The sequence below is a fragment of the Mustela lutreola genome, chromosome 3, assembly GCF_030435805.1.
Source record: "Mustela lutreola isolate mMusLut2 chromosome 3, mMusLut2.pri, whole genome shotgun sequence".
NCBI classification, from domain to species: domain Eukaryota; kingdom Metazoa; phylum Chordata; class Mammalia; order Carnivora; family Mustelidae; genus Mustela; species Mustela lutreola.
Genome location: NC_081292.1, coordinates 93,265,315 through 93,290,763, shown reverse-complemented (window position 1 = coordinate 93,290,763; position 25,449 = coordinate 93,265,315). Strand labels below are relative to the sequence as shown.

At 44.7% G+C, this 25,449-nt stretch overlaps 1 pseudogene; it reads left to right on the top strand.

Moving 5' to 3' along the window:
- The first annotated feature begins 6,788 nt into the window (after window positions 1–6,788).
- LOC131827890 (rRNA-processing protein FCF1 homolog) lies at window positions 6,789–7,998 on the top strand (annotated as a pseudogene).
- The last annotated feature ends 17,451 nt before the right edge of the window (window positions 7,999–25,449 follow it).

Here is a 25,449-nt window from a genome sequence, read left to right as displayed (position 1 = left end):
GAGAGGAAAAGAGAGAGAGAACAAAACAGAAGCCTCAGTGTCTTTCATAACCTAATTCTGTAACTGATTTACCCCCAATTCTGCTATATCCTGTTAGTCACACCAGATGTGGGAGGGTACAACACACATGCAGATACTGGGATGTGGAAATCTTCGTGGTCCTCCCCGAGGCTGGCTAGCACACTGACTTGTGCTTTTCCCCCCACACAATCTAACATCTTTGAAATTGGGATACATCTTACAATCAAAGGTATAGCATGGTTTGAAAGGCAAAATTCCCATTTAACAGCATTTAAATCGTCGTAAGCCTTATCATCATGATTTGAGAATATGCTATCCTGGGATATTCGGGCTTTCAGGAGGCTTCCTGGCTCCTGGCAGCTTGCCTTGACCCCAGTCTCTCACGGCCCCACCGTGACAGTCCACTTGCCACCTGCCAGATGTGCTCGGCTCCTGTCCTGTGCCCTTGCTCACCACACCACCCCTTCTGATGTGCCCTTTTCACGACTAAATGATCACACCAGGTACTGAAGCCTCCAGAAGATTTCCTGGACCATCCGGAAGCATCACAGTCTTCTCTTGCTATAGGATTGTCTATAGTCCTAGCTACTGCTTCCATCCATTCATCAGTACTTATGCTTCTGGTCTTGTAGACTTGCTGCACTTTCTGTGTAATAAATGTGGCTGTATGCATTTAGCCTTAAAAGCAGAATTTCTGGACTCTTCATAAAACATAAAGTCTTCCTTCCTCAGGTGAAACTGTAAAACTAATCCGGCACACATCAGTAATGGACAGCTATCCAAGAATGCACAAGCTCACTGTTATAAACCGAAGCTGCAAAGACCACTGTTTCCAACGTTCATCAAACTGATGAACATTCTGTTCCCTACAACTTCAACATTCTAAGATTTGCTTAGACAAGGCTTTGAAGTGCACCATCGCATAGGATGGGGAAGGGGTGCCTGCTCTTTTTTACTCGCAAAAATAGGGGTTCTGTCCAGTCACTGTGTTAAGAATAAAAGGTCAGTACTTCGTGACACTCTTGTAAGTGGCTTAATTTGTTGCCCTTTTTTTTTTTTTTCAGGTTTAATTCCAACAGGTGAATTGATGTTCTCTATAGAAAGCAGGTTGAAAAGGGGGAGTGGATAAAATGCATGAACTTCCATTGAAACCCAGTAGACAAGATTGTTAAATTTGAGGATTATCTTTCAGTTATTTGACTGCTCTGAAGGAAAGCTGTGCTGGACCATTGCCAGGAAACAGTAGGAAAGACCCAGGCCCATTCTTTTTGGCGGCAGGCTGGAAAGCATTTCTATCATTGCATGTATGTATGGGAAAACAAATCATCACTCTTGCCTCACATTATATCCAAAAATTAACTGGAAATAGATTGTAGACTTAAATGTAAAGGCTAAAACCATAAAACTTTCAAAAGAAAATGCAGGCGGAAATCTTCATATTCTTGGGGTAAGCATGGCTGGATCGGGCCAGGTACACTATTCCCTGAGCACCATTTTTCAATTCAGGGCACAGGAAGATTCAAGACTCTTTTGGTCTTGAATCTAAGCCATGCTGACTCATCTAGCCCTCAATACCTATCACATTTGATTGAACTCGGTTCTTATCTGTTGTCAGTCTAGGTTAGAACCCAGAAGGATGATTCATTGACACCTTCCCTGATCTCTAAGAGCACAGAGTCTAATATTCTTCAGTTTTCCCAGACTTGGGAATAAGTGCCTTGCGGGGACATTGCAAAAAGGTGGATGAGAGGTTGTCTACAAAACACCCAGGTCTCTAGGAGGAAGACACCTCAGATTCACAAGGGTCCACTAGCATACCTCTTTTTCCCAAGAATATGTTCTGACCTGTTGCCAAGAACCTGTCTTTGATCTGTCTCAGGATGTCTGTGTTTAAACGCCCAGAGTTAATGATTGGGTTGGTGGTTGACATGAGGGGATGGTCACTGAACAAAGGCACCCCACCTATCTTCTGCTCTCTGACTTCCTCCCTCTTCTCCAGGTCCCCTATAGCATGTGACAAGCAGAATTAGCTCACATAAAGCTATCAAAGAACTCTCTCATTAACTTAGCCCCCAGGTGTCAAAAGAAACAGCTTAAGTCCCTGAAACATGAAATGAAGATGTGTCCCCACCTTAACGATGTAACACCCCTTCCCTCACATGATGCACACCGTGGGAAGCTCTAATCACATCCATTAGGGACCAAGTTGCTGAGCATATATCAAAGGAATAGGACAGAAGTGAGGAAAGATAATTATGTTTAACAAATGAATTAAAACAATTATACAACCACCCACTGAGTACAGAGCTTTTTGAGCTCTGCTTCAAATAGGATATGAAAAGAATCAGCTGAGAAATCGTATTGCAATCAAAACTGGTCAGCACTTTCAGAGAACTTTTTTCTGCAGGATCAGAATGCAGATATTATTGGTTAGAGAAATCTAAAAGGTGCTCTCTTATCAGATATCTTGTGAACCTATAGTAAATGATTCCCAGTAACATTAAAACCCAATAATAACTGTTTCAAGACATTAAAACCCCACTTCTGATGGTCAGTGGTATCGTTTGTCCTGTTTGTTGTAATTTGAAACAGCCAGCATCCTTTGGACACTCTTCCTACCTCTGAGGAATTTTCCCATGTTGACTTTCTACCCCAAGAGAAGCCAGAAATTACTTTGCAAATGATACAAGGTCTGCCCATCAGATGCACCCACATGAGGCTCTGATGGGAGAAGAAGAAGCAAGCACCAAGTAGGTAGGATCTGTTTCTAAGGATGGATGCAAAAGACTGGAGTTCTCTGAGCAGCCATGCCCACGGTTCCATCCAGGGTCAACTGTTGGGGTATCACTGCACTATCTCCCCTGAGCAGTCCTGCGGTGGTACAGCCCCAGAACCTGGCATTGGCCCTCCGGGAATTCTTCAAGGCCCTTGATAATGTTCAATAAAGTTCTTTTCTGTTCAAACTAATTACATCATTGGCTGATACACATTTTGCTTTTCAGAAGTAAAGAATAGGGGAAGAACTCATAAGTGCTTTGAAAACTGTAAAAGACTGTACCGATCTACGGGAGCAACTACAGTGCTTGGCTTTTAAAGGCAAGAAGCAGCAACCTAAGCTTGCAAATAAATAGACCACTCACAAGCTTGTTGAATGTTTTGAATTCTACAAAGTAAAACATGGGTCATGGGATTAATGTTGTAGATGTCCCTTCATAGCCAGATGGATGATGAGTTGGGTTTTCAGAAGTTTCCAAAGCTACTCTTCGTGTAGGAACTAACTGAGGCTATTTCTGTCCCCATGCTCTGACACTGGACATTGTCCTTTGGGGGGCAGATAGCAGGAAACCCCAAGTTGGTGGGACGATGCAGGTTTTCAGTCCGGGCCTGGCTTAGGTCCCAGCCAAGAGCCAGCATGGCCCACCAGGGACATCACCCACACTCCTTCCTTTGTTAAGCTGAATAATCTTCCATTGTAATTTATTTATTTATTGCATTGCAATTTTATTTATTTATTTATTGCATTTCATTTATTGATATAATAATATAGCATTATAATAATATTTCATATATTATATGTAATATATCATATCATTGGCTCTCTCCCGTCTCTTCTCATAAGGGCACTAATCCCATTGTTAGGGCCCCACCACCATGACCTAATAATCTCTTAAAGGCTTTATCTGTAAATGTCATTACACTTGGCACTTGGATTAGGGTTCCAACATATGACTTTTTTTTTTTTAAGATTTTATTTATTTATTTGACAGATAGAGATCACAAGTAGGGAGAGAGGCAGGCAGAGAGAGGGAGGGAAGCGGGCTCCCTGCTGAGCAAAAAGCTCGATGCAGGGCTCGATCCCAGGACCCTGGGATCATGACCTGAGCCAAAGGCAGAGGCTTAGCCCGAGCCACCCAGTCGTCCCTCCAATATATGACTTTTGAGAGGGGACACAAACATTCGGACTACAGAAGAGCTATATTTTTTTAAATTATTATTATTATTTTTTTAATTTTTTATTTTTTATAAACATATATTTTTATCCCCAGGGGTACAGGTCTGTGAATCACCAGGTTTACACACTTCACAGCACTCACCAAATCACATACCCTCCCCAATGTCCATAATCCCACCCCCTTCTCCCAAACCCCCTCCCCCCGGCAACCCTCAGTTTGTTTTGTGAGATTAAGAGTCACTTATGGTTTGTCTCCCTCCCAATCCCATCTTGTTTCATTTTTAAATTATTTTTTAAGAAACAGGAATAATTAACCAAAAACCATTAATGTAAAAAAAAATGATAAAAGTACATTGTATTACTGTAGACTTATTTTGTAACTGCTAATATTCACTTAATATAATCAATCACCTGGGATGATTAAAAAATGTGGACTCAACAGCCCTGGCTGACAATTTGAGTCGGCATCTAAACTGTATCTGTGTTTTATTTTGTGTGTACGTGTATTTTGTGTCTTGAGAAAAATCTGATTACAGAGATAAGTAACTGTAGATAAAGGCTGACTCGTGACAATTTGCCTTAAAATCTCAGAGCACCCCTTAATTTAACCCAAAGTCTTGAAGAAAAGATATCTTCTCTTTGTACTCAGGGGTATTTCCTATCTGAACCCAGTTCAAGTACAAATCCCCCAAAAGGCCAGAAGTTGGGAGATCACAAGAGATGTTGGAACACAGGAAAATAAATGAGCTAACCAGACAAGCTGCAGGTAATTAAGAACCATTAACCATGAGAGAAGCAGTGACATCACTCAAAATTAAAACCAAGTAGAGTTTAAAAGTTTAGCTACTTTACTAACTAGCTGCAATCAGGGATGGCAAACAAAGACTAATTCAAAGTAACCTGGGAATTAATCATTTAAAACTTACCAATAATCTGAAATTAGTAGCTTTAATGCTATGAAAATTACATGGAATTTGGAAAGATTGAAGTTCTCTAAGCTGCCAAGAAGTAAAACACTCCTTCCCAGATACATGGACTTATAAAATCACTATATACTATCTCCACGAGAAGCAGAATCCCCCAGAACCATCACTCTGTAATGATGAGAAGTACTAAGAGGGCATATGAAATTTATGAGCTCTGCCCTGAAACATGTCCCATTTCATCGAGACAAAAAACCAAAATAGTTAAGCACTAATCTGCACACTACATAGGGGTTGAAAGACATAGAAAGTTTGTGCGAGCTCACGTATGTGTGTGTTTCCAACCATTCTTGAAAAACAATGGACAACAGAGATGAATAAATGTCCCTGTATATCCCATAAATATTCCTCAAATATTTATCATGCAACTCCAGCTCTGCTCTAAGACCTGGGGACACAGTCATGAAAAGAAAAGACAAGGTCTCTGCTTTTAAGGAGCAGATATTCTAATGCAGAAATGAGAAAATAAATATGTAAACAAACATTATATTAATGAACAGTGATCAAATAGTGATTAATGAATAGTGATCACAGCTAAAAAGAAAACAGGACATAGTAAAGGTCTGAGTGACAAATGGGATGTATTTTAACTTGGATGAACCAGGAAATATAGAACAATGAATTGAATCCAAATGACACAAAGGAGCTAGCCACAGGAAGTGTGGGAAGAGTGTTCCCGCCCAAGGTATCAGCATGTATACAAAAATGTCCTTGGAGCTCATCCCTCCAGCCCCTGCTCTCAAATCTCTGACCCAGCTAGGTGGGGATATAATCTAGGACTTGTGTCTTCCAAAACTCATTCTAAATCTTTGTTCGGTGACTAAATTATTCAAGCTTGAGAAATTAAAAACATATGCTAACAAGATCTTCCCACCATCTACAGAGAGATCATCTTAAAAGCATCATGAAATAGTAACACTGAAATTCTAAAAAACTTCTGTTCTAACATTTTAATCAATTTTATATCAAACTCCTTTGTTGAATTTATATACCCATTTGACATATTTATGAAGAGACAAAAAAAAACCCTACATTCCGTAAATGTATTTATCCATCTAACAAATATTTGAGTACCTAATTACACTCTGTTCCAGCTGATGTCTTCTCTTTATCTCCTTTTTTCCCCTCAATTTAACACCAATCATAATCTATGTAGGCTTTTAGTTCGCTTTTCAAAATTAATTTCTTGAGCTATTTAAAGGAATTATCCAGTGCTAGAGTTCTCGACACTGGTCACACATTAGAATCACTTAAGGAACTTTTTTTTTTAAGATATTATTTATTTATATGACACACAGAGAGATCACAAGTAGGCAGAGAGGGAGGGAATCATGCTCCATGCTGAGCAGAGTGTCCCATGCAGGGCTCGATCCCAGGACCCTGAGACCATGACCTGAGCTGAAGACAGAAGCTTAACCCTCTGAGCCACTAAGGCAGCCCCTCACCTGAGGAACTTAAAAACAAAAAGCCCAAAGGGCACCTGGCTCATTCAGTCACTGGAGCGTGCAGGTCTTGATCTCAGGGTTGTGAGTTCAAGTCCCATGTTGGGTATAGAGATTACTTAAAAAAAAAAGAAAGAAAGAGCGAGCCCAAGCCCCAGTTTGTGATTAATTTGTTTAAATGTTTCAAGAAATTTGATGCTAAATGTTGTAAGACTAGTTAAATAACAAAAAGATATATTTACATAATACTTCTTGCTCTCAAATTTTGAACAAAGAACTTACTAATAATCAATAACTTAGTAGGCCAACATTTTATTTAAATAAGTTTTATGGTACTACAAAGAGTGAATTAGAAAATCAAAAGCAAGGAGAAATGGGCATGGTGTGAACATGGGGAAGCAAGAGAAAGCAAGAAAGTATGTGACCGGGAAGCGAATGCTTAGCTCTGAGATCCTTCTCTGAGAGAAGGACAGATTAAAACCTAAAAAGAAAGAAAAGAAGGATCCCATGCACTCAAGGAAAGAGAAGTCCCCCAACATCCCTCCTGCTTTTTCCAATATAAACACACAGCTGGGCCGACTTACCACATCCTGGTTGGTACCGACTTTATCAACTTTTCTATTTAAGCCAAACTTGACCGGTCAATGATGGACGGGCTGTGTGCCAAGTGTACCAGTTGTACAACTGACTGTGTAATGGCTGAAACTGAGAAACCGGGGTGAAAGTATCAAGAGGCTCTAAGGATTGAGAAAGAGCCAATATTCAAATGATTACCACGTACACACAAGACAAACTATGCAGATGTCTGCTCAGTATGGAAGAAATTCAGAGTGTTACACTGTGGCATCAGCTGACCCAGACCCAGAAGATTGCTGGAGTTCCCATCATGGACATCTCTAACCATATAGACGACACTGAGCAAATGCCAGATGAGGATGGAGCCCCTCACTCCTATATCTTAATAGAGTTCCTCAGCTCTCCGTTACCAACTTTTCCTGTTGCCAGTTCATACAAGCAATTCTCCTTACCCAGTTCCTCTGTTCTGAGCTATGGCTAAAGACACTCATTTTTTTATGTTTTGAAACTGATTATCTTGTACCATTTTACTTTTTGCTGCATCTTTTTATAAATCAGATGACCGCTCACAAAACAAAAAAAAAAAAAAAAAAAGGAATGGAAAGGAAAGATCAAACGGGAGGACAACAACAACAAAAAAACAGTTCTTTTTTGCCGGGAACCCTTCTTACAAGTGCCAATCAGATAAACTATATCTGATGTTACATCGTCACAACCCCTCTATCATCAGGGAAAGTAGTTCACATAAGAAAATTTCTCTATAAAATGAGTTCCACACTTACATTCCATATTTGGCTAATTAGAATTTCATTACGATGTCTGTCTCAAACTGATGCAGAAGAGAATGGAATCTTGTCATCAAGACGTGACATCAAACTAAGAACCCACAAGGTAAGCACTCAGCTCCTGTGATACGAAGACAGCTCCTGGGGATGGGCGGCCCTGGGCAACAGTAGCTGACATGCGGGCCTGCGGCTATCTGCTGTCTGTTACTCTTCCCTCTTCCTCCTCTGTCAGCTGCTAGTCAGCTGCTCTCTCCAGCCGCCGTCAACAAAGTCCACCTCAAACAGCCATCACTTCCCTCTGGTCCCATTTACCGTAGCTAAGCTCCAGGCCAGGCATCCAGATCACCAGCCCTGTGGGAACTTCTTCTAAGGTAAGAGGTGGCCCTATTGGTGAAATGCAGGTGCCAAGGCATGCGGACATTGTGCCATCTTCTGCGCTATTCTTAATGTTTTGATTGTCCCACTTCCCTCGGTTCCCACCTGTGGCCTCTGGATAGGAACATATTACAGTAGGATTTCCAAGGACTGATGCGTGGGGGGTCAGGAGATCTGGCCTGTGATTGGCCCCAACTAGCTGTGTGGCTTTAAAGGAAGTCATCACACCTCAGGCCTCAGTTTCCTTATCTGCAAGCCAGGATGGACTGGAGTCTTTTCAGAGGAGCCGGCAAAGATCACATAGATAAGCACCACCTCATTATACTAACAAGCAAACAGCAGGCCGGAGGCGAGTGATTTGCCCCAAGTCAGACATAAGCAGGCAGAGAGCAGAGCCGAGGATGGGACCCACATCTGCAGGTCACAGCTAATCAGCCAGCACAGTACAAACAGATCTGAGCAGCTGCTCATTCTTCCCCTTTTCCGTTTTGTCCATCAGAATGCATGCTCCCTGCAAACAAGGACACACAGGACCTGCTGCCTGTCTCAAAATTCCCAGTTCACCCAGTTAGAACACAGAGGAGCCTCAAGGACTTACCCCCCAACCCCCACACACGGTTCTTTTACCTATGGAACATGAGGGTACATACATTCACCGTCCAGAGGGCTCCTGCCTTCACTTCTCATGGAAAAGGTCTTCATGTGCCTACCCGGGGTGCCAACGAAGCCACAGGTTCCAGAGAGGAACTGACACAGAGAAGTTCGAAGGAGGCAGACTGGCTCAGCACAGAAACAAACTGTCTACCAAGGAAAACTACCCCATGGGGGACTGATTCTCTTTGAAATACGTTCGAGTGCGTGGGAAAATGGTTTTTCAAGAGCTGGTGGACTGACCAGTCACCTGGTACATACAAGATTACATCCGCATTCTGACAAGAGTGGCTTGCCTGCAGTGTAGACCAGGGGCCAGGAAGACAAGGAAGGCGCATGGAGACTGGGTGAGAAGCTTCTACGGTGTGATGGCAAGGGCGCACTGCAAAGGTACAAGAAGAGATGGAAAGAAGTATATGGACTCAAGAGGTTTAGGAAGCGAAATCCACAGGACTTGGTGTGACAGACTAGATTTTGGAAAGGTGACAGAGTAGGAGTTGACTTCTGGTTTCCCGACTCCAGGCTAAACGGATGAAGTGTTTACTGAGAGAGGCAATAGAATAAGAAAGGTGGTTTTCAGTGGAGGAGGTGCTCATGAATTCCTTCTTGAACCTGATGAGTCTGAGGGGCCACAGACACATCCGAGAAGAAAGGTCAGCAAGTCCGATACACAGAACTGGTGCTCAGGAGGCGTGTGGGCCAGAGACAGGAATCTGCCTTACCTGCTGATAGGTGGTCATGAAGCTGCACAAAAGGTCATCTAGGGAAAGAAAGGAACACGGGGCTGAGCCCATAATTAGCATTCAGTGGCTACCAGGAGCATGACTTTGCACAGGAGACACATCAGACAGGTAGAAGAAAGACAGGAAGCAATGCAGAGCATTTGGTCTACTGCGATGTCGAGTAAGGAGACAGAGAAAGGTCGGGTGTGCTGACTTAGAAACAGTTTTGGTAAGAACTCTTTAGTGGAATGACAGGGCCTGAATGGTGGAAGGTGGGAAAGTCAAGTCAACCCCTGAGCACTGGCTGTGATGCACAACAGTGACAGGGCAATACCTAGAGGTGGGGCAGTCAAGTGGGAGAGAATCAAACAGGAGCGCATGATGGGAAGGAGTGCAGGGGAGAGGATCCTCGCAGGCTCCTGGAAGGGCGGGAGGGCATGGACTCCGTGCCAGAGTGGAGACTGAACCCGAGGAGGAAGGAGAGCCCCTCCCCGTACCAGGCGAGGAGGAGAAGGGGACAAATACAAGAATGGGCTCATGATCAGCAGGATGGAGGAGGTCCCGTGGGATGGCTGCTAATTTTTCTGTACGACTGGAGATGAAGTCATATGTTGAGATGGAAGAGGAAGGCTACATGTGATGTCAATAGCACACCCATGTAAATGGTCTAATTTATCTGTTATGCCACTTTCTCCCCCTACTACCAATACCTTATGTCCTGCTCATCTATTATTTGGCTGTCAACCCAAAGGATTTTCGTATTTCTAAGCCGACAAAGTATGATGTTGCCAGTGCCTCTGACCCAGGTGACCCTTCCCCATCTGCCATTCCTGCACTTTGATCACCTACCTCTTTTGCATACCTTTCCCCTTCTATTTCTCATTAGATCTCATAAACATGACTTTTTAAGTAGTCTCTTGCCACCAGTCAGCTCGAACTCAACAGATATGACCATGCAACTTCCTGCTGTAAACCTGACTGCAGCTCTACCATGAAGACTGCATCAACGTGGACCCCTCAATGTATGCAGTGTCCAAGGTGCAACCCGCAGCCCCACCTCATCTCCCTTTCTACCATCCCAGTCTCATTCCAAAATGTGCCAAACAAGACACCTATGTAGAAATACAACCCCGACAGCAAGCTCTCCACTCATTTCTGCCTCGGAACTGTAGCTTAACATCTCTCTGACGGAAACACAAATTGCATATAACTTTTATCTCCAGCTCCCACATAGAAGATCAATACCACTTTACACAGAACAGCTGTTCCATGTATTTTCCTTCTATGTATGAAGGGGTCACGTTCATTAACACTACAAATTATACATTATATTCAGAAATGTCAGAGCCTTGAAAAAATATGGAATTGCTGGCATTCTAGCCACTTTCCCAGTTTGCTCTCTTCCTACCTCTAAGTCCTACTTTAGAACTGCTATTTTGAGATTTCTATTTTCAAAGCTGCTTTGACCAAAGGCATTCTGTCAGCTCAGAGTGAGAAAGATGGCGGGGCAAGGAAGTGCGAGAAAATGCTAGTGTTAGGCCCAAAGAAAGCCTGACGAAGTCCAAAGACAGACAAGCTAAAGAGACTTCCGTGCTTTGACATTCTTTAAGTCTGTGTGTGTGCCTTTTCTTCTTCCAATGACCTCTCTCCTCATCACGTGTCCTTCATTAACAAGAGGTTTCTGGATCAGAGAATTCACTCTGTGCTCTCCTTCAGACACTCCATTCAATTTACACCTTTTATTACAGTGGCTTAACATCACCATACAAGAACAAGAGTACAATATACCTTCGTCTAGACATCCCTACATATTAAAAATGATATGGCCACACCGCAGAGGATCCAGACATAAGCACTTTTAAAGCCAGAGTTTGGGAGATGTGATCTGAATGCAAGTATCAAAAAGGAACTAGCTGGTTAACCCAAAAAAGAAAAAAACATATTGTGACTTGAAGCCATAAAAAAGTAAGAAATTCAAACTCTTTTCATAATTTTAGGTACCTACAGAGCCAAAACTTTTTAACACTGAAACCAGCTACTAAATCCCAATCCTTAGAAATTAAACATATACGTTTTGATAGTTTAAGTACAGACCCAGAGGGATACAGAAAACAGATAAAGCTCCTCCTGGCTCTAATTCAAACCTTGGGACATTTTCAAGGCTATGTCTGATGAACCTTTCCTGTCAGTAAAGTCTTTTCAGTTTAAATTTCTATTCTGTAAGTTTATGTCCTACAGTTATCTGCTGCCAACTTCAGGCTGACCTCACCAAGAGAAGTAGGGCAACTTTAGAAAAGGAGCTTGGTATGCTTTGTAGTACTGGACCAGAACCAGTAAGGACAGTACAGTCTTTCAGATTTCTCATTCCGGGAGCTTAAGACGAAAGTCAGGCATAAACGTTAGGTTAAGTGCCTTTTTGACCCAATTCCTGGTAAGTACGTGTGTTCAGAGATGCGTTTTGCCCTGAACTTTCAGGCCTTTTCATTCAATGTGCACGATTTCACAGGAGTGCTTTCTCCAGGCTGCACCTAGCCCACCCGAGGCCAAGAGACTCACTGCGAAGTGCAGTGAGGTCCCCGCCGAGGACCCGTCCGGGGCGGGGACAGCCCAGGAAGCCCGCAGGAGAAGCCCGAGGAGAGGACCGGGAGGGCCAAGGAGGGCAGGCCACCCACGGCCCGGCTCCGGGGAGCAGAGCCCAGGCGTGCACCTTCATGAACTCGTCCTTGTCGAAGCAGAGCGTGTCCGGCCCCTTGGGCAGGTTCATCTTACTTCTCTCCATCCCGCCGGCCGCCGCCTCTCAGCACCAACACTCGAGCTAGGAGGAAAGGTAGGAGGCTGCGCTCCCGGACGGTACCGGTGAAGCCATGGCGTTTCCACCGCACAGAAGGCACCGCTTGCTCCAACATGGCAGCGCCCCCGCCGGGCCAATGAAAGAGGACGCCGCAGGCTCGCCTCCGCCTGCCTCCGCCAAGAGAGGCGCGCGGGCCGCTGCGGTCGAGCCAGCAGGTGGTCCTGCCCCCGAGCGGCGGAGGGCGACACTACAACCTCGCCTACGTTTCTGCAGGGCAGCCCCGCCGCTGTTGATGCCGGGTGAGCGGGAGAAGGGAGGGCGGGGAGGGTCAGGGGCGCTCCCTCCCCACCTCGCCCTTTCCCTCGGAAAATCGGCCTGCGAACCTCTTCCAGGACCTTCTCCCGAGATTGTCCCGCGGGAAGCATAGCCGTGGCGGGATGCTGGCCTTTTACTTTTGCGGCCGGTTGTCCAGAGAGGGGGGCGCGTCCGGGTGTCAGGCCTATGGTCCCGGGCGCCGCCGCTGCAGCCACCTGGGCGCGGAGTCCTCTGTGGGAACACGGCTTCCGCCCTTAGCCCCGGGACCCACCCGCGAGTGTGGCTTCTCCCCCGCTGAGTTTGGCTCCAGCGATCTCTAGGGAGGAAGGTGGTCAGCTGGCAGCCTCGGGTCGTCTGGGCAGCTCCCAGCTCCACTTCAGCTCAGCTGCGGGGCGGCCACAAGTTTGGGTTCTCAGAGCTCTTAAAGAATCACTTCGCTACCGGGCCGGCCGACAAAACGCAGCCGACAAGTAGATGTGCGAGCATGTTTATGTCCAGTCCACTCTAGACTAATGGGCGGAATCCTGTGTTTGTGGCTAGCGTTGGTTCGATCGCCACACCGCCCCCAATTTCCGAGACCCTCTCCTCCTCCTGCCATCCACCCCACTTTTATTTTGAGATTTTTCTTTCCTCTTCCCTTGCTCTTTCTCCCACAGTCCTCCTTTTTAGTGGGAATGTCATGGTCAAATGATGATTAATTTCTCTTTTTTTTTCTCCGTGAGACTCGGACAGCTCAAACCACAGATCTCACCCGTGCCCTTCAGGCTGCAGCTTTGCTGTAATGGCCCAGGACTGGGCTGCCCCTCCCAATGCTGTGATCTCCCAGAGATAGCAGGAGCAGTCCTTAGAAAGGGATGGGACACAGCAAGACAATGGCTTACTGTGAGTCCTGCATTCGAGTCACTCCAAACGGGAAACTGGTCACTTTTTTTTTTTTAAACGTGAGTACAGGGACGCCTGGGTGGCTCACTTGGTTAAGCAGCTGCCTTCGGCTCAGGTCATGATAACAGGGTCCTCAGATCAAGTCCCACATCAGGCTCCTTGCTCAGCAGGGAGCCTGTTTCTCCCTCTGCCTTTGCCTGCCATTCTGTCTGCCTGTGCTCGCTCTCTCCCCCCTCTCTCTCTGATAAATAAATAAATAAAAATCTTTAAAACCTGAGTACAGAATCTGAAACAATACATTCCCTAGCAGTGGGCCTGGCAAGGCCTTGTTGAGGAAAACGTCAATATCCAGAGACTATGACAGGTAGGATGAAAGCTGGAATCTTATTTGGAGAATCAGAAAAAATTGCCAGGGGAGCAACTATGAAAGTGCATTCTATGCCCTGTTGTGGTCATTTGGATGTAGAGAATGAAAGCCTCATTATTTGGTCTTTGTTTGTTTACTCTTATTATGAAAATTCTCAAGCATACACCAAAGTGTGTAGAGCAGAAGGATCCCAGCCCTTCCGCGTACTTATCACTCTGCTTCCCCAACTGTTTCATAGGCCCTCCTCCTTCTACTGCCCCCAAAGTGCCTGTATTTTTGTTTTTGGGGGAGAGGGGAGGTCTGGAATATATTTTAAAGTAAATCCCAAACATCACATCATTCCCTGCTCCCCAAATACCTTGGTTTACACATCAAAGAAGAAGGAGGAAGAGGTGGAGGAGGGGAAGACTGAGAAGGAGGAGGGATGAAGAAGAGAGATTTCCACACAGGCCCACTCTGCCAGAATCAATAGGTCTAATAAGCTATTCCGATTGGCTCTGAGAGGCATGACTTTTAGCCTCTCAGACTTTTAGGGCCACCGTGCTAATAAGCGACAAGGGCAAATTCAGGCAGCACAAACAGCAAGGTCCACACTCATCACCAAGGCACCGAGAGGGGGGGCAAGGGTGCCAGACCGACGGAACAAAGTTGTCTGGGAACCCCACCTGCTCTAGAAGTCCAGATGAGCGAGTAGTTGAACTGTTTTTTACCTTCATTGTCATTCCTTTCTGAAATTATTGCTGGCCTTTGGTAAAGACATGAACCTGAGCTTGTGCAGCCTGGGGTACTGATCTTGGGGTTGCTGAAGAGAGTAGATGCCAACAAAGAATGAAAACCCCTGCTGCCTGTTCTCCTTCCGAGAGTCAGGAGGGAACAGTCAAGAGCCCATACAGTGCACTGCCCCTTGGAGCCCTGGCTGTGGCAGTGGCGTGGCCCACAAAAGCCAGGAGCAACAGGCAAGACCCCAGACCCCAAATGCTAATGGAACACCCTGGGGAGGATGAAGGAAAGGCAGAGAGTCAGCGGAAACCTTCCCAAAGGACATTTCTCTCAGTTTCATCTGGGAGCTGACATTCAGCTGGTACACACCCCTTCAACCACACAAAGTTTGGTGACTAGCCTCTGGCCAGAACCTGCTGTGTGTCTCCCTACCCTGGACCCTACCATGGCCTCGCGATCCAGGCACTGGGCATGTAACACTTGACTCTGCAGGGGTCCCCGGGCCAGCTTTTGGTTAGTTAGTTGTCCGCGCTGTTAAAGATTTGACTACTGTTACATGTTTGACTCTCGTCTTTGGTGATGGTACCTATTTCATAGGAAATAGAAGCTGGAATCCAGGAAACAGGCTGGAAGATGAAATTAAAAAGTGGATACAAAGCTGCTAATCAGAGCCAGACACAATCGGCGATCAACTATATCCCAGTCTCTCCCCTCTTCTCTGATCTGTACTTTCCTTAATGAGGAATGAGACTTTAAGTTGACTTTTTTTTATCTTGAAGTCTCTCTCTCTCTCTCGATTCCCTAACTTGCCTCTCTTGCCTTCATTTCATCCTAGAGCTTGTGCCCACGACTTCTTTTCTAAATAAATATTAACCCCCTTTGACTCTGAATCTCTGGAAAATTCTCAGTTCCCTATTTTTGCTGGCACTGTGACAGGTCCTCATTTCTTCTTCCCACTCCTCTCTATTTATAGTTTTCACATTTTTTTTTTTTTTGGCAGGTTGGCTACAGAACACTCAAAAATTGCAAAGAGAAATATTGTGTTCTGGAAATTCTTCTGAGCATTTTTTTCCAATATCGTCCTTATGCTCTTCTGATCCTCTCTTGAACTGTTGGACTAAAGCAGCTGACGCTTCCACCAGCAACCAGAGTCATCCTGTCCACTACTGTGGGAACAGAGGGTTTCCATTTGGAACTGAAGACCGAGCCTAAAGTCTGGTGGCCCTTTGGTGCCAGGATAGCAGGTATGGGATGGGTGGGACATGGAGGACAAGCATCATGGTAGAGGTCTCCATTTGACCAGGAAAGCTCACAATGAGCCAACAGGTCCATTTCAACATATTCTGTATTTTCCTTATAACCTGTTTCATTCCAGAGTGGATTTGAGATCATTTAGTTTGATTCTTAAATGTTTCCCATTCCAACCAGAAACAGACTCATTCTAGGGGCTCCCAAATTCTGCCTCATCTTCCTAATCAGTTAGTACCCCAAATTGGGTATGATAGTGCCAGAACATTCTTCCATGTGTATTTTATAACAGACTAGTATTTTATTAGTTTTTTTTCAAACTAATAAGAATGATAAGGGTAACTTTTTTTTCTTTTAAAGCAGAGGCAAAATCACGAAAGACATTGAAATGAACCTAAAAGATTATAGTGTCTTCCAAGTGAAAACAGGTGTTGTCTCATGTACCCTTCTGGGCTGACCAATTCTATGGGATATTCTGTGCCTTTCTTGTCTTTGAGCTATTTCGCAACTCTATAGATTGTACATAATTGATGTGGATGCAGATGATCTTGTCTAGCTATATGTAAATGAATTTTGTCCACTGGAAGTACAGTTGACCCCCTTTCCTTTGGTAGAAGGCAGTTTTGCATCCATTTGCATTCTATTTGCATATCTATTTGCATCTATCAAAGCAAATTCGTTTAAGTATTACTGATTGTATATGTGTCTGCCTTGAGATTCTTGCTTGAAGTGGTGGTAACATCTTAGTGGTTCCCGAGCTAATGAATGAATTAAACAAAATCCCTTCAGGCATTCATCTCATATTTGTAAAATGGTCCTTATTTAATCTTTTCGAGAAAATGATACACTAGCAAACCATGACAAGATTCTGGTAAATGAAAAGTGCAATGAAATCAAATCGGAATGAATTTTAGAATTACCTTCAATGTGGCCCACGCTATGCCAGAGGCAGAGAATGAATGAATCTCAAAGACATGGCTTCTGGCCCCCAGGAGTTACAGTAATCTGTGTCAACATTGGCATGCCTGAGAAATGCATGTGACATTCCCATCAGGGTTTCCCCGGGGGTTCAGTTAACCTTTCTCTTCCAAGCTACCCTCTCTTGTAGTGATATCAACTGTGCCCTTGGTTTCAGCTCCCATTACCTAGCCAACATCTCTCCCACTGATATATGACCATCTGTTTCTTTCCTACCCACCAGACCCGTGTAACTGACTACCTACTCATGCCATTTCACTGATGTCCCACCTGTGCCTCAAAGCCCAGCATGTTCAAAACTTGATTCATCATAGTTTGTGAAAGAAAGGCTTATCCTCTTTTGCTTTGTTTCTTTAGAAATGATTCTACCAATGCCAGCGGCATGCACCAGAAACCAGGAAGGAATCATACAGCTGAGCCAAACTGCTGTACTTTAAAACACTTGACTACAATTCTCCAGTGGATACTCAACCCTGGCTTCAAATTCCCTTGTCTCTCTGGTGAGTTTGCTTTCCCTCTAATGGATGACCGTTTCACACCTTCAAGACTTGCCTCAACAATTCCTACCCCCACCTCTTCTGAACTATGTCACCTCACTCCCAGCTCCTGTCCTAGGGATGAGGGAGCAGAAGGCAAGCTTAGGACAAAGCAGAAACTGGCACCCTACACCCTCTCCCCATGCCATATGTGTAACATTCCTCATGCACTCCTGGCTGCCCTAAAGGAAAAACAATGCTTAACTGATAGAGATCCAAGTCCTGCAGGACAGGAGTCTCCCTCCATCTACGAATGTCCTAGCGACTTACAAGGAAGGAAGAAGCTTTCTCATCAATAGCCTGACTTCCAGACACCCATACCTCAGTTTCCGGAAGCCCTAACATCACCATCACCCTCCCCTCCATAAAATTCTGGGAGGCTAAGGGGGAGGGAAGTGTAATAAAACTGAATTTCTTCTAAGCCCAAAGCCCACTGACAAGGATGTGTGATAGGAGGAATGTAACATATCTCCAGGAAACTCCCGACTGTCTTCATGCTTTCCCTCATTAGAGGCAAAAACAGCCTTGACATTACAATAACCAGGTCTCCCTTATCCTGAAATTCTTCTTTAGCATATGACAGTCCTTCTGGACACCCCCTCTGTCCTCACCTTCCTCAGCTCCCAGTCAACCATGCCTCTGTCTGAGCAGCTCTTTCTGCCCTTGGGTCCTATCCCTGTGTTTTAATAAAACCACCATTTGCACCTAAGACGTCTCAAGAATCCTTTCTTGGTCATCGGCTCTGGACCTCACCCCACCAAACCTCACCTGTGTTCCAAAACTTCATGACTAGTGTCACACTTCAAGAAAATAAAAGCCCTTTGTGTAGGAATTCCCTTATCTTACCACCACCCAATCAAATCTATACCTACATTTGTATCCATTTTTAATTTGTTTTTAGACATTTACTCAACAAATATTTAGTCAGTGCTACACACTGCCCTGAGTGTTTGTAAATCTGTGGCGAACGACACAGAAAAGTCCCTGGCATCATGGAATTTACATGGTAATTGGAGAAATGTACAAGAAACACAGAAAGAGTTGAAGACAGAGCAGGTTTATTGAGAAGAGCAGACATCCCCAGATTGGGTTTGTTCTTCCTTGTGTCTGGGATTTGTTCCCTCCAGCCCTCTCCAGGACTCCACTCCCAGGGTCAATATCAAGTTCTCGTTCCAATGGATCCTTCCAGTCAGAAGACAAATGACCTTTTTCTTAAAAACAAAAGGAAAAAACCCAAAACAAAAACTTCCTTTAACCTTCTATCTTCCTATAACAACCTCCATATTTCTCTCCCCACCTCATTCCCAGCATAGCTTGTAAAATATTTGTCTACACCTGTGGGTGTAGGGTACCATGTCCCCAAGGGTAGTTGAAAAATCTCTATAAAGAATCCTTATGTGCAGATCATTTTAAGGGAGTCCATTTCCAGATCCAAACTCCATGTGTGCTCTGTAGGATCGATGATATGCCCATTCTTGGGTCTGATATCAGGATACTCCTCTCCTTCCTGGAAGATCAAGACACTCCTCTCAGATCTTATTAGAGTGTAGGACTTGGGCTGATACCAAAGTTGAAATACCAGTTTTGTTTCAAATAATGCCCTTCTGTGGGCAGTCCTGGGGCTCTGCTTTTAGGGATTCCTCTCCTTATTAGGGTAAAGGTTAACATCAGAAAGGGGATTTGGGCAGATGTTGGAAGTGCTCTGACATCAGAATAACAATCAGTTTTGGTTAGTGACACTCATTCCTTCATATTTAAATTAAACTACATATTTTTAGGGACATAATAGGGAAAGGCACAAGTAAGGATTTTAATGGTTTCATTCCATTCCAGTGTCTTTTGGGAAATAAAATAACAAAAAATGAGACTGTTCTGCTTAAAAAAAATCAACTTGTAGCAAGCAAATGTTATTCCAATGAAGTCGATCCTTTCCTATCTCATTTTCTTTTTAAAGATTTATTTATTTATTTGGTAGAGAGAGAGAGACACACACACACAAACACACACACACACACACACACACACACACAACACAAGTAGGGAGAGCCAGGGAGGGAGAAGCAGGCTTCCTGCTGATCAGGAATGTGGGCCTTCATCTCAGGCCCCTGGGATCATGACCTGAGCAAAAGGCTGCTGCTTAGTGACTGAGCCACCCAGGTGCCCTCTATCTCATTTTTTAAATGTTTAATATTTTCAACACCTAGTTAATAAAATATACATATATTGTGATGAAAAGTTTATGATTAAAAAGTTTCAGATGCCCACTTAAAAATGTGCAAGGTGTATGAATTCTCATAGGCGGTCCATGCACCATACACGCCTATCACTAGCAAACGTGGATGTACTCGGTGTCTCTAGGTTCCCGCTTCCTTAGTGCCCTCTTAATCACTTGGTTTCTCTTCCTACCATCCTGGACCTGTATTCTCAATTTGCTTCTCTATTTCATCTCCGCCCCTTTGAAGAGCTTGATTCTGGGTCTTCTGTAGCTATGCTTTCGCTCTCTCTCTCTCTCTCTCCCTCGATCAGGCTTTCGCAACCTAGCACTATTGATACCTGGTGGGTGATTCTCTGCTGTGGGGCTGTCCTGTGCCCTGCAGGACAGTTAGCAGCATCTCTGGTCTCTAGCCACTAGATGCCAGCAGCACCCCCCCAAGTGGTGACCACCAAAAATGTTGCCAGATATTGTTCAGTCGGCCCTGGGAGCAAAACTCCTTGCCTCCCAGCCCCAGTTTAAAAACCACTGCTTTAACCGATTCCATTCAGCATCATTGATTTAAGTTCTTTGTAGAAGCTGAAGGCTCTGAAGTGAACGTCTTTAATCCTAACCCGCCCTTGGAGCTGAGATTCACATGGCCAGCTGCCTGCAGCATATTTCTCAATGAATATGTAACAGGAGTCTTATTTTCACCATGATTTCTATCCTGCTCACTCCTCAACCTTCTCCTGTCCCAGTCTCCCCATCTTAGTAAACAGCATCCCCACCTCCTACTGGCTAAAGCCTCAGCCCCTGGGATAAATTCCCCCTTTCCCTTTTCTCGTATCTAATCCATCAGCAAAACCAACTGATTTGATCTCCAAAACAGAAGTCAGACTTGCTCACTGCTCTTTATATCCACTGCTCCCATTTGAATCCAAACCCTGAAATTTTTTTTGCACTTCAGACACTGTTAACAGTCATTGGTCCCATGACTACACCTACCCAGATATTTTCCATGATCGCTAATCACCACCAAGTTGCCAAATCCAATGATTAACCCTCAGATCCAAATAACTCAAACTGTCAGTCCTATAGACATAGAAGTCCCTCCACTTCTCTGGAAATATTCTATCTTTTTCATCGTGATGTTGGCTCTCCCTTCCTCTTCCACACTGGTCAGTGATGATGGCTCCTTTCCTGCCTGGGTTTTCTTGAGCTTCCTGACCTTTAGACATCAGTCCTGTGCTCTGGGACTCGGAACTTCTGCTTGAGTTTTCTGTTGTGTTAAAATAAAAAATTCAGCTGAGTACATTTTAAAGAACCTATTGGCTTTATTCAATGATTCACGAAATGGGCAGCATCCTGCTTGCAGAGTGAAAGGAACTCGGAGGAGCAGTACAAAATGAAAGACTTTTATAGGCAGGAGAGAGGAGGAGCAAGGAAGTCACGTCAGGCAAACAAAGCAGGTTGTTTATGGCCAGGTGACTTGGCTTCTGAGGATGGCAGGGGTCCGAGGGAGTGGGGATCAGGTGGTGTCTGCTTGCCTGAGCTCAGATTCCATTTCTGGGACAGCTGAAATCATAATTAAGTCTGATTTGGGGGACATGGGGCTTAGCATAAGCAACTCCATTTTGGGCCTCTTGTTTTGTTTTTAATAGTTACTTCATAACAAATAATAACAAGTTTAGTAACTTTAAATAGCTCAGTTTACTATCCTACCATCTCTAGCTGTCAGGAGGCCAGACACAGCTTAACCAGGGTCCTCGGCTCTGGGTCTCACTCAAAGGAGGAGAGAAGGCGCCCACCAAGCTGTGTTCTCACCTGCAGGTTCCACTATGGAAGGCTCTGCTTCCAAACTCACTCGGGTGTTGGCAGAACTCATTTCCTTGTAGCTGTGTGATTTGGGGGGCAGCCCATGCTGGGGCGGGCCAGGGAGATTCTCCAGGCTGTTAACTGGAAACCATCCTCAGCCCCCAGAGTCTGCTTGCAGTTTCCTGCCATATAACTCTCTCCACAGGTGATTCCGAACTTGGCTCTTTGCTTCTTCAAGTCCAGGATAGCCTCTCACTCCAATCCGTAAAACAGTCTGATTTAATATAATGAGATCATAATAGTGACATCTTCTTACCTTGCCAAATTCTACTGGTTAAAAGCAAGTCCTAAGTCCCATACACACTCCCATCCATACTCACAGGACAAACACCGGGGGACAGATATCACGAAGCTGACTTATCATGTTGCCAAACACACCTCTGTCCATACTCACTGTGTAGGTAAGCCCACTTCTTCTCACAGCTTGAACCCTATGTCCTAACGGTGCTCATATTTGTGCCTCCAGCCTGGACCTCACCCATGAATGCCAGACTCGTGTGTTCAGCTGCTGGTTGGGCATCCCCATGTGGATTCAGCCACCATCTCCAGAAACAAACACCTGTTGCCCATCAAACTTGCTTCTCCCGTCGTGTTTCCCATCTTAGCAAGTGGTAATGTCACTGTTCTAGGGCCTCGGGCCCCCCAAATTGTAAAATCATCCCAACTCTTGTCTTTTCCGCACACTCCACACTTAATATATTTACAAATCCTGCGTGTTTTGTCTTCAATATACACCCAGAATCTCCCCCCTTCTCCCCACCCCTGCATCTACTGCTCTGGTCTGGGCCAATACCCCCTCTCACCTAGATCAGTGGTCCTCAACCAGGAGAGTTTTGTGCACCTGCTCTCCCCCAGGGGATTTTGACAGGGCCTGGACACACTTTTCGTTGTCACAACTTGGGATTGGGAAAGGGCGCTCCTGCGATCTAGTGGTCAGTGCACAGGACAGCTCCCCATAGCAAAAATTAATGTGGCCCCAAATGCCAGCAGTATAGAAATCTCAGTCTACATTAATGCAAGTAGCATCCCCACCCCACAACCCCACAAGTCTGTTCTGCACACAGCAGCCTGAGTGATTCTTTTCTTTTCTCTTTATGATTTTATTTATTTATTTGACAGATCGAGAGAGAGATCCATGTAGGCAGAGAGGCAGGCAGTGGGAAAGGGAGAATAAGGCTCCCTGATGAGCAGAGAGCCCAATGCAGGGCTCGATGCCAGGACCCTGAGACCATGACCTGAGCTGATGGCAGAGGCTTAACCCACTGAGCCACCCAGGCACCCCGATCCTTTTCTAATCTAAATCAAGTCAAGCCTCTTCAAAACCATCCAAGCTCTTCTCATCTGGCACAAAGTTAAAGGCAAATCCCTACAATGGCCTTCAAGACTTTATGTGATCTGACCCCACTACCTTCCTTACCTACCTCCTACCACTTGCTGTCTTGCTCATTTTTGCCCAGCATTATTGGTCGCCGTGTCATTCTTTTAACACACCAGATGTGCTCCCACCTTGGGCTTACTGTTTGCTTTGTGTGGGATGCTCTTCAAACAGCACAACTGCTCACTCCTTAATTTCCTCCAGGTCTTTCCTCAAATGAGGGAGACTTCCCTGACACAGTCCCATAGAAAATTCCAACCTGCTCCCCTAAACCCTCACACCCCATGTCCACTCACTCAGCTTAGATTCCTTCCTACCCCACATCAACCCCTGATATGTATGTATATTTATTTGCTTCATTTCTCACTCAACAACTAAAATGAAAACTCCAAGAGGACATCAAATTCATTTTGTTTCTTGTTAACTATTCTGTCTTTAGGGTTTAGAACAGTACCTGACACATAGTAGATGTTCCGTAAATATTGGAGAATGATTTGTTTCTATTTTTGCCTTTTCTCTATCCATTTTTTACACAGCGGCCAAAAATGACATTTTAAGAATGCAAAAGGAATCCCACGACCACGCTCCACCCACTAGTGTAAAACCCTTCAACGGCTTTTCGTTGTGCTCAAGCCGCAGCTGACATTCTACAGCCCAGGCCAGATTAAGATTTCAGAGTTCTTAATCACTGGAAAGGTGATGGTGTTGTCACCACCAGAGATATTTAAATATTTTTGAAGATTAGATCCCAAAGTAAGTGTGCTAAAAGCCTAGCAATATCCGATTTCACAAACTCAGATTTCATAAAGTCTCATTAGTCTTCTCACCTTGTATACTTTCCTCAGCCCCCTTTTCTCTTCTGTTTCAGGCACTCACCATAATTTGACAGAATGACCATAATGGCCTTCCAACCTGTCATCTCATCTTCAGGAATATGCCCCTTTCCCTCCCCTCCTCACACCAATTCATCCTCTAAACTTATTCTAAGATGATCACTCTAAAATGTGCATCTCATTGTGTCCTTCCCCTACAGGAACTTACTCAAAAGCTCCTAAGGACGTGTGAATTTCCTTGGTGTGGTATTTTTACAAGACCCTTTGCTTGCAAGTGGCAGCAATCCAAAGAAAACTGGAGGAACCAAAAGGGAAAAGCAAGCAAACAAACAAAAAACAAAGGAATGTCCAGGTTCCTGTAGGGGTGGATACCACAGAAGTTCATAAAAATCCAAAAGAAGACGGGGCACCTGGGTGGCTCAATGGGTTAAGCCTCTGCCTTCGGCTCAGGTCATGATCCCGGGGTCCTGGGATCGAGTCCCACATCGGGCTTTCTGCTCTGCAGGTAGCCTGCTTCCTCCTCTCTCTCTGCCTGCCTCTCTGCCTACTTGTGATCTCTGTCAGATAAATAAAGAAAAAATCTTTTTAAAAAATCAAAAGAAGAGCTACAGAACTAAAATTTCAGAATCAAGAACTAGGGCTGGAAACCGGCAAAACACTTTTCTCTTTGTCCATGTCTCATGTTTACTTGTCTCCATATGGCTGCTTTCTTCTCTGGTCAGACTCTTCAAGTGTCCAGGAAGATGGCCATTGCCAGCTCCTGAATCCCATCCAGCAAGGCCAGTCACTCGCCTAAAGAGAGAACATTGTCTTCCTGTCATTTACATATCAATCCCAGGGAGACTCTGATTCGTCCTATTGGTGTCAGGTGGACCAATCACTATATGGGTTTATATGTGTGCCCATCCTCCCCCAGACTGCATAAAGCACCGGTGAAATTTTTTTTAAATTAACATATAATGTATTATTTGCCCCAAGGGTGCAGGTCTGTGATTCATCTGTGTTAAACATTTCACAGAACTCACCATATCACATACCCTCCCCAATGTTCATAACCCAGCCACCCTCTCCATACCCCCTCCATCCCCGCAAACCTCAGTTTGTTTTGTGAGATTAAGTCTGTTATGGTTTGTCTCTCTCCCCATCCCATCTTGTTTCATTTTTTCCCTCCCTACCTCCCATGACCCCCTACCCTGCCTTTCAAATTCCTCATATCAGAGAGATCATATGATAATTGCCTTTCTCTGATTGACTTACTTCACTTAGCATAATACCCTCTAGTTCCATCCAAGTCATTTCAAATGGCAAGATTTCATTTTTGATGGCTGCATAGTATTCCTGTGCGTGTGTGTGTGTGTGTGTGTGTGTGTGTGTGTGTGTGTGTGTTTATTACATCTTCTTTATCCATTCCTCTGTTGATGAACATCTTGGTTCTTTCCATAGTTTGGCTATTGTGGACATTGCTGCTGTAAACATTCAGGTTCACAGGCCCCTTTGGATCACTACATTTGTATCTTTAGGTAAATACCCAGTAGTGGGATTGCTGGGTCCTAGGGTAACTCTATTTTCCTCTTTGAGGAACCTTCATACTGTGAAGCACAGGGGAAATTATCCAGAGTGAACGGCTTTGTGTACCCAGAAAGAGGAAGATGAGGAAGTACAGCGGTCAGGCACAACACATAGCCCACAGTTTCCACCATTTACATGATGTCTTCGATTCCACTTTTCCCTGCTCCTTCCGCAGGTTCTGTGCTTGAACCACAGTGAGCCCCTGTGAATTCGTGGATGGCTTTGGCTTTCTCTTACCTGCATCTGGCCACACCTGCTG